The sequence below is a fragment of the Coffea arabica genome, chromosome 8e, assembly GCF_036785885.1.
Source record: "Coffea arabica cultivar ET-39 chromosome 8e, Coffea Arabica ET-39 HiFi, whole genome shotgun sequence".
NCBI lineage: Eukaryota > Viridiplantae > Streptophyta > Magnoliopsida > Gentianales > Rubiaceae > Coffea > Coffea arabica.
This window is the reverse complement of record NC_092324.1, coordinates 4,454,791-4,468,788: the sequence shown is the minus strand read 5'-3', so window position 1 is coordinate 4,468,788 and position 13,998 is coordinate 4,454,791. Positions and strand designations below refer to the sequence as shown.

At 35.9% G+C, this 13,998-nt stretch overlaps 2 long non-coding RNA genes across 2 annotated transcripts; one reads left to right on the top strand and one right to left on the bottom strand.

Annotated features, from left to right (window-relative positions):
- The first annotated feature begins 956 nt into the window (after positions 1 to 956).
- On the top strand, positions 957 to 3,773 carry LOC140013094 (uncharacterized). Its single transcript, XR_011820170.1, has 2 exons — positions 957 to 1,714; positions 3,171 to 3,773. It is a non-coding gene; the product is annotated as an uncharacterized lncRNA (long non-coding RNA).
- A 5,658-nt stretch (positions 3,774 to 9,431) lies between these two features.
- LOC140012496 (uncharacterized) lies at positions 9,432 to 12,643 on the bottom strand. Its single transcript, XR_011819658.1, has 2 exons — positions 12,076 to 12,643; positions 9,432 to 9,764 (listed from the first exon to the last, which is right to left on the bottom strand). It is a non-coding gene; the product is annotated as an uncharacterized lncRNA (long non-coding RNA).
- Positions 12,644 to 13,998: the final 1,355 nt, after the last annotated feature.

Sequence of the window (13,998 nt, the reverse complement as noted above, 5' to 3'; positions counted from 1 at the left end):
TGACCGTAGGAATTAATTTCTTAATTGCCTTAAAAACTAGAAAAGCCTAACCCAAATTAATAACACGCTACGATGGTTATTTAAATCAGATTGCACGTTCCTCTAGTATGTAAAAATACTAGTTGCCACTAATATTAACCAATTAAACAATTACGGATTTAATTGATTAATTTGACAGGAGATTAATAAGTCAAATTGCACATCGAGCCCTTGATATCCAATTAACAAAATAATCCCATAGAAATTAAAATAGAAAACATGCAAATATTAACAAATTAAGGAACACGTAAAATTAATTAGATCTCACAAATATTTGGGACTGCATCTTCGCGCTAATCCTTGATTAGATGAGAAAATTAGCCATGCCTCATAAGAAAATTCCCACACAATTTAATTGAATTCAAAGACATAAATAACTCTTGAAGAAAACCTGCACACTACGAACAAGAGAAGGAACAAGTTCCTCTCTAAAAAAACTAAAACTCCTCTCTTTTCCTCTGTAGAGAGAAACTAGTCTATTATTCTCTGCAAACATAAAAACAAGTCAAATAGAAAACTTCACCCCCCGTCCACAAAAGAAACCATTCTTTTTTTTTTCTATCTAATCAATCCCACGCCATGTTTGACGAACTAGAACAAAGAAAATAAAAAAAAATTATTTTTATTTTTATTTTTAAATTTTTTTATTATTTTTGAGAAAAAATAATATACAAATAAAATTAATTCAGCAATTAAATTTTTGAAATTTAAATTCAAAAAAAAATTTGTTAATATATATAGATAATAAAATTATTTTCCTTTTTAGCCTTCAATTATGTTTTTCTTTTCAAAAATTCAAATTTTTGCAATCAAAAAAAAAATCAAAAAATCAAAATACAATTACTTCCCTTCTTAACATTCGGTTTAGTTTTTTTTTTTCCAGCAATTCAATTTTTGAAATTAAATATAAAAAAAAAAACAAGCAAGACCAAAAACTATTTTTTTTCCCTTGTTTTCTTTCTTTCTCTTTTCTTTCTTCTTTTTCTTTTCCTTTCTTTCTTTCTTTCCCTTTTCTTTCTTCTTCTTCCTCGCGCGCTCCGCCAACCTCTCTCCTCCACTTCGTGCGTCTCACCTCCATCGCCACCACTGTCCACAACCCACCCAGCTCCTCACCGCCTCCCTCTTCTCTCTCTCTTCACACCGCACGACCAGTGCCTCCTCTCCACCAGCTCTCCTTGCGCGACCTCCACCTGCGCGAGCCACTGCCAAGCTCCGCCAGCCGCTGCCACCTCCCTCTGCTCGTCTCTCCTCCTCTCTCATCCATTGTGCCAGCGCGCCACCTTCGCTATCCGCAAGCTTCATCAGCTGCCATCGCGAGCCACCAAACAGCAAAGCTCACCACCTCAGGTCGCCAAATTCAGCAGCCCACGCCGCTGCTAGCTACTCTCCACTGACGCGCGGCCAACACCACCAGCGCACTCTCTCATCTCCAGCTCAGCTCTCTCTCTCCATATCGATCTCTCCGCCACGCGAGCTCAGCCCGCCGCCGCTAATCTCTCACAGTCGCGCCTCCCTCCGCTTCGCTCTCTCCTCCTTGCGCGACCTCCACCTGCACAAGCTCACAGCCAACACCACCACGCGACGCTGCCTCGCTCGCCCGCGGCCAAGCTACACGCCACCAGCGAGCAATCATGCGCGACACCAGCGTCGACCGACGCCTCTCCAGCCAGCTTGCGTGGGTAACCTTTGGAATTCACCAAATTCCACTTTGCTGCTTTCTAATTGAGTAATTGACGTCATCTATGGAGCATAAATTGTGTGGATAACATTTTCGTTGCTTATAGCTTGTGGGTGAATTTAATTGAATTATTGGAGACAGTTATTGAGATTTTGAGTGGTATTGTCTCTAATTGCTGGAATTTGGTGATTTGTTTAGACATTAACACTGCTCATAGTTTGTTCGAGTGAAATTGGTTGGATGTCCTTTGCCCTTTTTAGTTTAATTGTTGCATTGTTTGGGATTGTTTTCTGGGTCTCAAATTGAGAACCTTTAGTTGGTCATTTCTGGGTTTGTTTGTTGAATTAGGAGGCAGCTGTGACGCTTGAATTGGGGTATTTGGATAGCCGGTGGGGGCTTGAATTGTGCATTTTGTTGTTTCAATTGACTAATAGAGAGGCCCCAGTGGTTATTACAATTGTTATTGCTTTGAATCTGTTGGTTCTAATTTCTGTTGAAAATTGTTGTCTATTGTTGATTGGAGTGACATTTGAAAAAAATGGTGAAACCCAGATCTTCTTCTACGTCTAGAACACCTAGGACCTCTCGGCCTCCCCCACCTCAACCCACTATTCCCGCCTCTGACCCCTTGCACGATCCCTCTTCCTCTGGGAGAAGAGCTCGCCTTGGGAGACAGAGAGGCGTCCATATTTCTGACCCTTCACATTTTGGTGGTAATTTGAACTTCACCAGAGCCACCGACAAACAGCAATATGCTATTTGTTGTGAACGGCGAATTATTCCTTGCCGCTATCAGGACGCCGCCACCTTAAGTCTTTTGAATATACCAGTTGACTTTGACCGCTTGATTAATGCCATCGGGTGGCGTCCCTACACATATATTGTTGACTGTCCGGCATTTGTTGAGTTGGTTAGGGAGTTTTATACTACAATTGAGCTTGACATTTCCACTGGTTACACAGTCTCTACCCCCAATGTCATTCGTTTTCGATTAATGGGTCAAGAATTCCACCACTCCATTACTGATTTTAATCTAGCCTTTGGTTTTATTGATAGGGCCTACGCCGACTCTCGTGAGTATGCCGAGAGTGCTTGTGACTACATAGAGCCCTTCTTCTCCCGCTATAGCTATATTTGGAAAGAGATGTCCATAGACTGTGCTCCTTACAACCCCCAAAAGTCCAAGAGCTTTTATCTCAAGGACCCGGCTTCTCGCTACATCCAGCGTTTCTTGGCTTATAGTTTCTCAGGCAGGCGAGATAGCTCGGGCATTTTGTCTAAGTCGGAGTTTTTCTTTATTTGGTGCATGCATAATAACATTAAAGTTAATTCGGGGTGCTGGCTAACTTCTCAATTCAAGTCTGTTTTGACCAAAAAGAAGTACCCCTTGATTCTTGGGTCCTATATTACCCATTTGGCTGTTAATTTGCATGTGCTTGATCTCTCTAACCAGGATTTGCATGTAGCATATCAAATGGAGCCATTAGACATCCCTTGTCTAGAGAAAATGGGCTTGGCTAGGGAGGGTGACAATGGGTGGGAGATTCCTCCCCCGGGACCGTCTCGTATTCCCCCTCGTTCATCTTTTGCCCGTTTCTCCACTGCTAGCGTTGACCCCGGCCCTTCGACCTCCGCTCCGCCTCCTCCAACCTTAGGGGCTGATGACTGGCACCAACTCCAGATGCGAGTTCAGAGATTGGAGGCTCAGGTAACCAATATTGATGCGAATGTGCATAGCATGACGCAAAATTTGGCGGCGTTTATGCACCATGTGGGTGTTGAACCTCAATTTGCAGCTAACCCACCGCTGTTTTGACGATTTCAGGGGAGTTTTGTTGCCCTTCTTCTTATTTTTACTGTTTAATTATCACATTGAGGGCAATGTGTGCTTTAAGTGTGGGGGGGGTTTGGATTCGACTGGTGTTTCTTTAAATTTGCTGCTTATCTTACTGTTGTCTTGATGAATAAATGTGGCAACTCACTCTTCTATTGCTGGTTGTGATTTATTCTATGAATTTAGTTTAAGTGGCAAGTAAAAGCATGTTATCTTGGTGAATATCATGAGTTTAATGACTTGGTGCAAATTGTGGTTAAAATGTTTAGGCAATATAAATATTTTACTAGCAATTGTTGTGTGGATTGGGCGATTGTTGATCTCAGTTTTCCATGTTAGGAGATGACGTGGGCCATGATCTTTAACTATCTGGTATTCTGGTGCTTTAATTGCAATTAATAAATGACTCTACTCCGTTAGTGTCGTCACCCAATAATCGGGAGTTTTCACCACAAGTGTCGACTCTCGTGTCAAAAAGTGGCGATATCTATGAGTAGATAGTCCTAAAGCTGTGAAAAGTTGAGTAACTGGATTCTTTCATCTAAAAATGTCAGAGTTCACGTCAAAAGACTTGAATAGCTTGGGGCTGAGCATTTATCAAAAAAAAAAGAATATATATATATATATATATATATATATATATATATATATATATATATATATATATATATATATATATATAAAGTGTAAGCTTATGATCATGTTGGCTTACTGATCCTTGTTCTTCAATGTCGAGATTTTGGTTGTCAGTTGACCCAACTGCTAACTTTTGCTAGTTTAATATTTTGATTTCTTATATGAGTTAGCCATGAATTGAACGAATCTATGATTTCAGGAGCTAATCGGGAGAATTATGTCTTGACATTTAGCCACTAAAACTTGATTTTGGTGTAAGCACAGCTTGGCAATAGACGACATGAGAGCTAGCCATTGTTGAGTTTAGTATTCCCATGCTTGAGGACAAATATGATTTAAGTGTGGGGGGAATTGATAGGGTGTTAATTATTAGTAATTTTATTGTTAATTTTCCTCTTTGATCTTGCCAAATATTGCTTTAATATATTTATATTTGGTATTTAAACCCAATTTCAGAAATTGGAGCAGAAACCTTCTTGAGAAGATTATTGTGAAGCTCTACACAATTGGCCCACATGCATGGTGTAAACCAACGTCCATTCCTTTTGCTGATGAAGAAGAATTGAATTGCATTTGGCTAGCCAACATCTCAATTTGGTGGGGACCGCGAAGAATTAGTATTGTCTGTGCCTTTTGTTTGCTTTCTTATAGTAGTAGGATAATTGCTTTCTTGTGATCGTGTGCATTTGGTCAAAGCAAACCCGACAAACAAAAGTTAGCTTTTGCTTTTGTTTTCGGTGGGATTGATTAGATAGAAAAAAAAAAAGAATGGTTTCTTTTGTGGACGGGGGTGAAGTTTTTCATTTGGCTTGTTTTTATGTTTGCAGAGAACAATAGACTAGTTTCTCTCTACGGAGGAAAAGAGAGGAGTTTTAGTTTTTTTAGAGAGGAACTAGTCTATTGTTCTCTGCAAACATAAAAACAAGCCAAATGGAAAACTTCACCCCCGTCCACAAAAGAAACCATTCTTTTTTTTTTCTATCTAATCAATCCCACCGAAAACAAAAGCAAAAATCAACTTTTGTTTGTCGGGTTTCCTTTGACCAAATGCACACGATCACAAGAAAGCAATTATCCTACTACTATAAGAAAGCAAACAAAAGGCACACTATCTTTAGACAATACTAATTCTTCGCAGTCCCCACCAAATTGATATGTTGGCTAGCCAAATGCAATTCAATTCTTCTTCATCAGCAAAAGGAATGGACGTTGGTTTACACCATGCATGTGGGCCAATTGTGTAGAGCTTCACAATAATCTTCTCAAGAAGGTTTCTGCTCCAATTTCTGAAATTGGGTTTAAATACCAAATATTAAAGCAATATTTGACAAGATCAAAGAGGAAAATTAACAATAAAATTACTAACAATTAACACCCTATCAAGCTAATAACCTGCAAAAATATAGTAATACATACATTTTAGACGGTCCTTGAAAATTGTGTCTTACAATCAAATTCATCCATCTAGTTATAAAAATGAAATCAGTTAAGATCATTCATTAATCGGTCTCTGCAATCAAAATCGTGATTTCAAAGAATGAACACCCCACCAGGATATAGTCGAGCTGACATGACTTGATTTAGTTTTCAAGGCCTCAACTTTGAAATTGAGAAAAAAACTATATAAAAAATATGAGTCTAATGATCCAGAGATTGAGCCAAGCTAACATGGTCCAATCTGGACGGCATATATAAACCGCAATCAGCAATTGCCTCGAGGCCCTTAATTTGATAAATTGTTGAGAGCACTACAAATTGTATACCTGTAACAATAAAACAGGCAGGAGTGAGTGAGTTTGAATCCAGTGTCTAAGGTAACTTTGTTAATTTGTAGGATCACAATTGTTACTATGAGAGAAGCGAAGGTTTCTACTCTAGCCGCTGGACCAATCATTGGCATTTTTGAAGAATGAGGCTCCTCGTACCTATCATATCGAAATTGAGACATTTTTTGAGATTTTTCCCCCAGCGTTTGTGCAAGTGCCAATTCCTCTATATATATGCAGCTTCAGATATCACCTAGTAGTACCAGGTAATATCCATTAGTGCTTGCGACTAAGTCCAGTAATATGGCTTTGATGATATTGCCGTGTTTCTGGAAAGGCTTGTAGCATTTCTTTCTTGAATGTGTTTGAATGACGAAGTCCAATTATTATGATGGTGAATTGTTCGTAAGGAGAGTGATAAATTAACTGTATAGTTGAAGTTTATAAAGCATCTTAGATGACAAAACAAATGTCATATCTCCAGGTATTTGATTAGAATAAGATCTCTAGCTATGTCGTTCCAATTCTTTTAGATGTCCCCAAAGAGACGATCAGAATAAGATCTCAAACCTCAAAGGGGTGGAAAATGAAATCAGCTTCCAATCAAAACTCCAATTTGCCAAAGATATTTTAGAGAAAAGTGAGCCACAAGTAGACAGTAGTTAAATATTATGTATGTCGCATTAATGATGATAAGTGTCAATTGGTATTTCTCACCAAATTCAAGTCTTCTCTTCTATGGAATGAATTGGGTATTTAAAATTATACAAGTTTATTGTTGTTGATGCCCAATATCCCCAAGAAAAACCGCAAGTATCAATTGTTATTTCCTTAAAAAAAAAAAGTCAGGTTTTCTCCTCCAATGTCAATTGGCTTGCGACATTAAACTCGATAAAAGTAAATTGTTTATGTGACCATCATTTTTACAATTAACTAAGTAAGAGTATTTTCTTGAGTCCTTCCAATTTGCCAACTACTTTTATCTCATCTGGGGATAAAAGGCGAGAATAAACAATTTACTATAAACAATTGGAAGGACTCTAGAAAATACTCTTATTTAGGGTCTGTTTGGTTGGAAGTAAAATATTTTTCTTGGGAAAATATTTTTCGTGGAAGTAATTTTCCATGAAAATCATTTCCCTTTCATCATTTTCAGGTGTTTGGTTAGCTTATTGAAAATATTCTCTTACTTCATTTTTCTGGTGTTTGTTTAACTTTTGAAATATTTTCACTTTTATCTCTATCTTTACTTTCTACACATTATAACTACATACTTCTTCCCATGCAAAATAAGAAAATTTATCTCATTGTTTAACTTTAAAAAATCTTGGAGAAATGTATATATGAATAAAAAATATCTCCTTAAGCAATAAACAAATTGCTGGCCATTTAGTGTCAAATATCAATCACATGCAATGCTTATTGTGACATATATCTTGCACTCTCACTGCTGAAAGTTTCTCTAGAAAAGAATGTCCCTATTATACATAATTAATTACTAGCATAGGATAAGCAGGATGAGGTTTTTTTTTTATTTTGAATATACTAGGGGAGGGTTGGGTTGGGTTGGGTGGTACGGGGGAGGGAGTGTAAGAAAGAGATTTTGGGTTCGAATCCTCCTATTTACACTAAAAAAAAAAAAAGAACATACTACAAGATGTTTTCAGTAAGTTTGGAACATACTACAGGCGGGATGCATGCATTTCGGAAAACAACTTCAGTAAGTTTGGAAGGGAAGTTGTTTTCCATAAGATGGGTGAAAATATTTTACATAGGAAAATGTTTTCAGTAACTTTTGTGCAACCAAACACGGGAAATTAGGAAAATATTTTCCTGGAAAACATTTTCACCCGAAACAAACGGACCCTTAGTTACAATGATTTGCCTTACGTTGTGAAATAAGTGTGTCGGAATCAATACGGCTGTTGATTGTCGTTTAGATAGCATTATTTAGGAAAAAAATTTACTTATTCTGCTCTAAACAAGTTGTTCAACAAATTCAATATCTCACATATCTCACATATAAAAATGCAATGGCAAGTGATATGAAAAAAAAGTCAAATGATTTTCAATCCAAGCCGTAATATTTTAATATTATAATTTATACTTTTAATTCCTTTTTTCAATTTCGTTTTTAGGTGGCAAAGAAACGTATATTTAGTTAAGGGTAAGCTAAAACCATAACAAACAAAGAGTGAAAAATCAATTCAAGGGTAAAGGTTTCGCCGCTGTGAGACCTCTAGAAAACTTGATGTTATAGATCTTTTTTTTTTTTTTTGGTAGTTTAGGTTGTTTCTCAAACTAGGACTGCAAGCAAAGACTTGCTCCTAAGTATGTAATGTTGTAAAGAATGTCAATTATACACTGATTAAAAGTCCTTAAATTTATTTTTTTTTAGTGTAAGAGAGAGGGTTCGAATCTAAATTCTCTTACTTATACTCCTTCCCTTCCCTCCCACTCCCAAAATTCAATCACTTGAATACTTCCTTTTTAAATAAACACATAAAGTTAAATCCACCTGAAATTACAGATTAAGTTATCCTTAAAACAGTGAGAGATAAAACATTTTTCATAATGAAAAATTTAACTTTTCTAGTTTTTTTTTTAAATAGAAAGTTTTAAATCAAGAATCTCTTACTTACAATCGAACATGACGATGATCTATGTTTGACTTAACACGCCATGAAGGATGATCTAGTCACTATATTCTTGTGTTACCATTTTTTTTACTATTACGTAACTAGTGAATTATTTGGGTGATATTAAAGACTTATGGCTATTCCATTAAATTTCTCATCACTTATTGAGTTATTTGACCATCATATGTGGGCCAAAGAGGAGAATGTAAAACTTGCTTGGTTCACTTTAGCTCTCAAGCTAGGGAAGACTTGAGAGCCAGGGAGAGGGGGTGGGGGGGTGCTGTTCGCCTTTTGAATAAAGAAAGTAAGTAGTAGGGGTTTCATCGCAACTTTCAACAAACATGAGTTTGACTGGAGAGGCAGGAAGGAAGTCATAGGTATGGCTGCCGACTGACTCGATCAAGGCTCGACGAAACACAAAGTATCAGCATTAAGAAACTTCTTGGGGTTAGCAGTGAAAGAAAGAGTCCGGCATTCATTTCTTTATGAATATTCACAAGATTAATTCCTCTAGAATATCTGGTATGATATTATTCTCAATTACAAATTATGATAAGATTTTGGAAGAACAACAGCTACTTATTAAATTAGTTCTTTCAGGTTATTTTTTCGTCACTGTTCGTTTGGGTATTATTTCACTGGATTGAAGTCCTCCTGGAAGTATCCATGCACTAGAGGGTATAGAGCAAGTAATCCGAAATTTTGGTTTTTCCAGGAAGGACATTATGTGAAGGGGAACGGTTTTGGCAATCCACTAAATACTTCTTGGAAAACTTTGCTGTGTGTTTTGCGCATTTAGATGCTTGTCATGGCAATAAGCTGCGAAAAACACAATCAAATAAAATTGAAATAGTCCCAGAAGGCGAGTAAAAATGATCCTCGATTTTGTGTTGAACGTTCTACCAAACAAATAAGAGATGGCAAATTGAACGAGAACCCCAAAAAGTACATGTAGTATTGCTGTTGCTTCTTCTTCGCGACTATTCATCCCTAGAAAGGGCTAAAGATGAAAAGATCGAAGAAATTGCAGAACCTAAACATCCAATGAGGATGAATACTGCTGCGACATAACTTAGATCAAAGAAGAGCTTACTTGTCTGGTATGCCATGTTTAGGTCGCGGGTTGCACCAAATCCTGCACCAACTCCTGCTCCTAGCAGCAGTGACATGATCTAAATGCACAATTTCCAATACTAAAAATTAGTGCGTGAATTAAGAAATATCTAACAAAAGATATATATCTACATGCTGATATTAGTGAGCCAAAACGTCTTGTAATTTCAAAGTAAAAAACGGCCTTTTCTGATTTGTCCTTTAGGTACTAGTATACTACTACCATTTATACGGTAGTATACTACTACCATTTATACGGCAGTAATATAAAAAACACACTCAGGCACACATTTGCAAGGTTACAATAGGTACTTTTTTTTTTTCAATAGTCACTTTTATCTATAGTGTTCTACACTATTCTAATTTAAGGAGGAGATCCAACTAGGTCTAGGGGGATCGATAGGGGCTGAACTATCACTAGACCAGATAGGTATACTGCGTACCCGTCTGAATTTTTTAAGAAGCCACTTAATATCCCCACCAAGCCTTAAATGGCTTAGTGGTCGCCACCGGTCCGAAGGCTGGTGGTTCAATAGGTACTTGAATTGCTAGTTTTGTGTTTTGAGTCTTTTGACCATTGAATCATTCTGATATATCATTCCGAATTGCTGGTTTTTTGTGTTTTGAGTCTTTTGACCATTGAATCATTCTGATAGATAACACCTTCACCGATAGCACATTGCCCTTTAAAATTTACGATTTCGTTCATTTCTAATACAAACTCAATCACAAAAGTGGACTTATTTATACATATTTCCATTATATATTTGCACTTACTTTTTGGTAAACTTTTTTTTTTAGACTTTAGAGTAAATAATTAACCATCCGCACTCTTCAAGTTGTTTTGTACATTACTTCCAAAAGTGTGGTCGGAATAGTTACTAATTCACCATTAGGCATAATACAAGAAGTAAAAAGCCTTCCTCTTTCACCATTAGGCATAATACATTACTTGCCTCCCACCAGCCACTATTTGTGCTTGCCACTTTCAGTGATTTCCTCCAATGGTGTTTCCCCGTCGATTAGGTTTCCCTCCCCCAAAAATAAGATAGAGTAAGTTATAGAAATATTATCGTTACGATAAAAAAAAAGAAGTAAAAAGCCTTCGGTTAGAACTAAATTGCAATGCAAGTTTTAGTTATCCCACCAAATTATACATATCTTAACTATCACGCACCCTTATATGTGATAAGGGTGTTTGACAAGTCTGTTTGGATCATAGGTATTAAACTTGGTCTAGCCCAATGGTTCGACCGGTCAATCCGGTGAACTGGGCATTGAACCGGACTGGTTCGCTAATTAGATCGTTTCTGCAAGTGAACCGTTAACTTTTCAACAGACTTGCGGTTCAACCGATCAACCCGTTGAACCATCCGGTTTTATAGAAAACCCGGTTTGCATGTTAAAAATGTTTGAAGATGCTAGAGTGATGCCTCGAACAACCCGTTGAACCATCCGATTTCGTAGGAAACCTGGTTTGCATGTTAAAAATGTTTGGAGATGCTGGAGTGATGCCTCAAACCAGCGACCTCTTGTATTTAAGGAAACACAACAACCATTACACCAACAGCTCACTTGTTGATTATTCAGTCTTTTTTTATATTATATATTAGACTTTTATTCTTATTTTAATTTTCCAAAACAAAATTTCTTTGGAATCTTTTAATAAATTTTATTTCTCCCCAAACTTTATAAATTATGAAATGAATTTAAAAAATAACATATCACACAATTCATTCTAAAGGCAAATATCGTTCCTAATAATCTTTTACATTTAAAATTCATAAATAAACTAGATAATTATACTTAGATAAAATTTTATACTTGAAATTTGATGGATTACTAATTGAATTTAGGTTTTGTTAATTCTTATAAGAATTAATGATTCTATAATAAATTAGATTAATTGAGCATTTACTATGACATAATTTATTATAGTTTTAACCATATCAAAAATTATGAAACATAACATTTAAATATATTTCGTGACCCACCGGTTGAACCACTCACCCACTAGTTAAACCAGTAACCCGTTCACCCATCTCTTTCGCTGGGTTCCCCTCTGGACCGGGTTTAATAACTATGGTTTGGATCCTTGAGTTTTTCAAAAATTAGTTTTTCAAATACTATAAATATTTTTAAAAAGTACTCTAAAATTTGCTCTTAAAAAGAGTGTTAATTTTTTTTAATATTTAAAAATATCACAAAATATATTCTAAAAACCTCACTACTCTTAAATATTCCAAAATATATTCTAAAAATATTTCAAAATATACTCTAAAAACTCTGCTACAGTAAAAATTTTTAAAAACACCCCAAAAAATAGCTAATCCAAATGGATCTGTTGGAGTGGATTACTAGCTAGTTTACCTTGTCACCAAAAAAATCTATATGCAGCAAGCAGTAGTGCTCTATAAGACGCTTTCTGGCCCTAAAGTAGTACACAGCGAGAGGAATTTGCATCACAGTGTACACCAATCCCAATATCGAAACGTAAAACATGTACCTGCCAAAAAAAAGAAATGCGTTTATAAGTTAAATCTTGATAGGTATAAGCCAACTAGTTTTTTGCGGTACTGATGAACTGTGATGAATGACATTCAAAATTTTAGCCGAAAATAAATAAATTTCGGAAGTAAGTTCCAGATTTGGAGCCGTGTTACAGCCTGATATGAACCATGAACTGTCTCGAACAATTTGTCCTAGCTAATTTGTAGTTACTACTTGCCTGTAAGAGTGGAAAAGGCAAGTAGTATTTGAGTAAGTGAGTCTGAATTCAGTATTTAGGGTAGCTTTGCTAGTTTGAAGAATCACAACTGTTACTACGAGAGAAGCAAAGGTTGCCACTCTAGCCGCTAGACTGAATATTGGCACCTTTGAAGAACAAGGCTCGTAGTATCCATCATACTGCGCTCGATACATTTTTAGATATTCTCAAAGCTTGGTGAATCTGTTTGTGTAGATTCTCGTGCAAGTGCCTTCCTATATATACAGAAATATGATGGGACTTTTTCCTCCTAAAAAGAAAGGAGAAAAACGAGTGTGTGGTGGACTTTTCAAAAACCAAAAGTGGGGCAAAAGAAAAAGTAATGTAGGGAAGGTGTATACATATATATATATATATATATATATATATATATATATATATATATATATATTTTAAGAATATTTGTGGTGTCATCTAGTACGTGCCATCTAGTACTAGGTAACTTCCATTAATGTTTGTGAGTAAGTCCAAAAATTTTTGTACTCTAATAATCCGTCAAATTTCTTGAAAGGCTTGAACCATTTCAATTGAACGTGTTTGAAAGACGGTTCAATAATCAGGATTGGAAATGGCATGAAAGGAGTGAATATTAGCTATACATAGGGATGGCTTGAACATCCCGTTTGTATTGTTATTTTTAAGAGTTTTTGTAAAAAAATATAGTGGAACGGTTTGATGTATATGATGTAAAAAGATGATTGAAAAATTTATTCACGAAATACATAAAAAATTTTTAGTAAAAAATTGCAATCCAAACATCAACAATTCTCAGAAAGTGGATTTTAGGGTGTGAGTTTTTGTTTTTTGAAAGGAGTGTGAGGTTTTAAACTTTGGATGACTGACCTAATAGCAATTTTTCAAATATGTCTTCAACTCCCTGGGTACTAAATCCAACCTTGTTCTGTAGTCTTCTCAACTATGATAAGAGATATACGTTTAATATTACAGACTAGTCTTCTAGTCCTTTTTAAGCGTAGATGGTAGAACCCAAAAGGGACTTAAGGTGTATTTGAGTTTGGATATTGACTTTTTTTATTTCAACTAATTTATTATTTAAAAAAAGATATATTTTGGATAGCCTTCATTCGTACAAAAAATATTTGCTTGCATCACAAACACATTTTGCAATACATTTTTTTTTTCTTTTTAATCATTTTTTGTCTCATATACATCACATCACAAAAAAGTGTTACAATAAAGTTTTCCAAATAATATCTCAAATAAACTCCTATCCAAACACACATTTTATTTTCTCCTTCAAGCTTATTTTCAATAATTTTCCCTTCAAGCCATGCTATCATGTCAAATTGCTAATTTCTTGAACTAAATGATTAAATCAATTTGTCCTTCTGACTGTAAAATTTGTTGATATAACTCCAGGTTACTAAATGTTTTCACTTCTTGATACACATTAATTCCATTAGACAAACAATGCGAAGATGGCTCCCTATCCTTGCCTATTTCTGTCCATAGTAGTCATACTTGTAATTACGACCGTTTTGGATTACATGGTTAGTTGGCTGCTA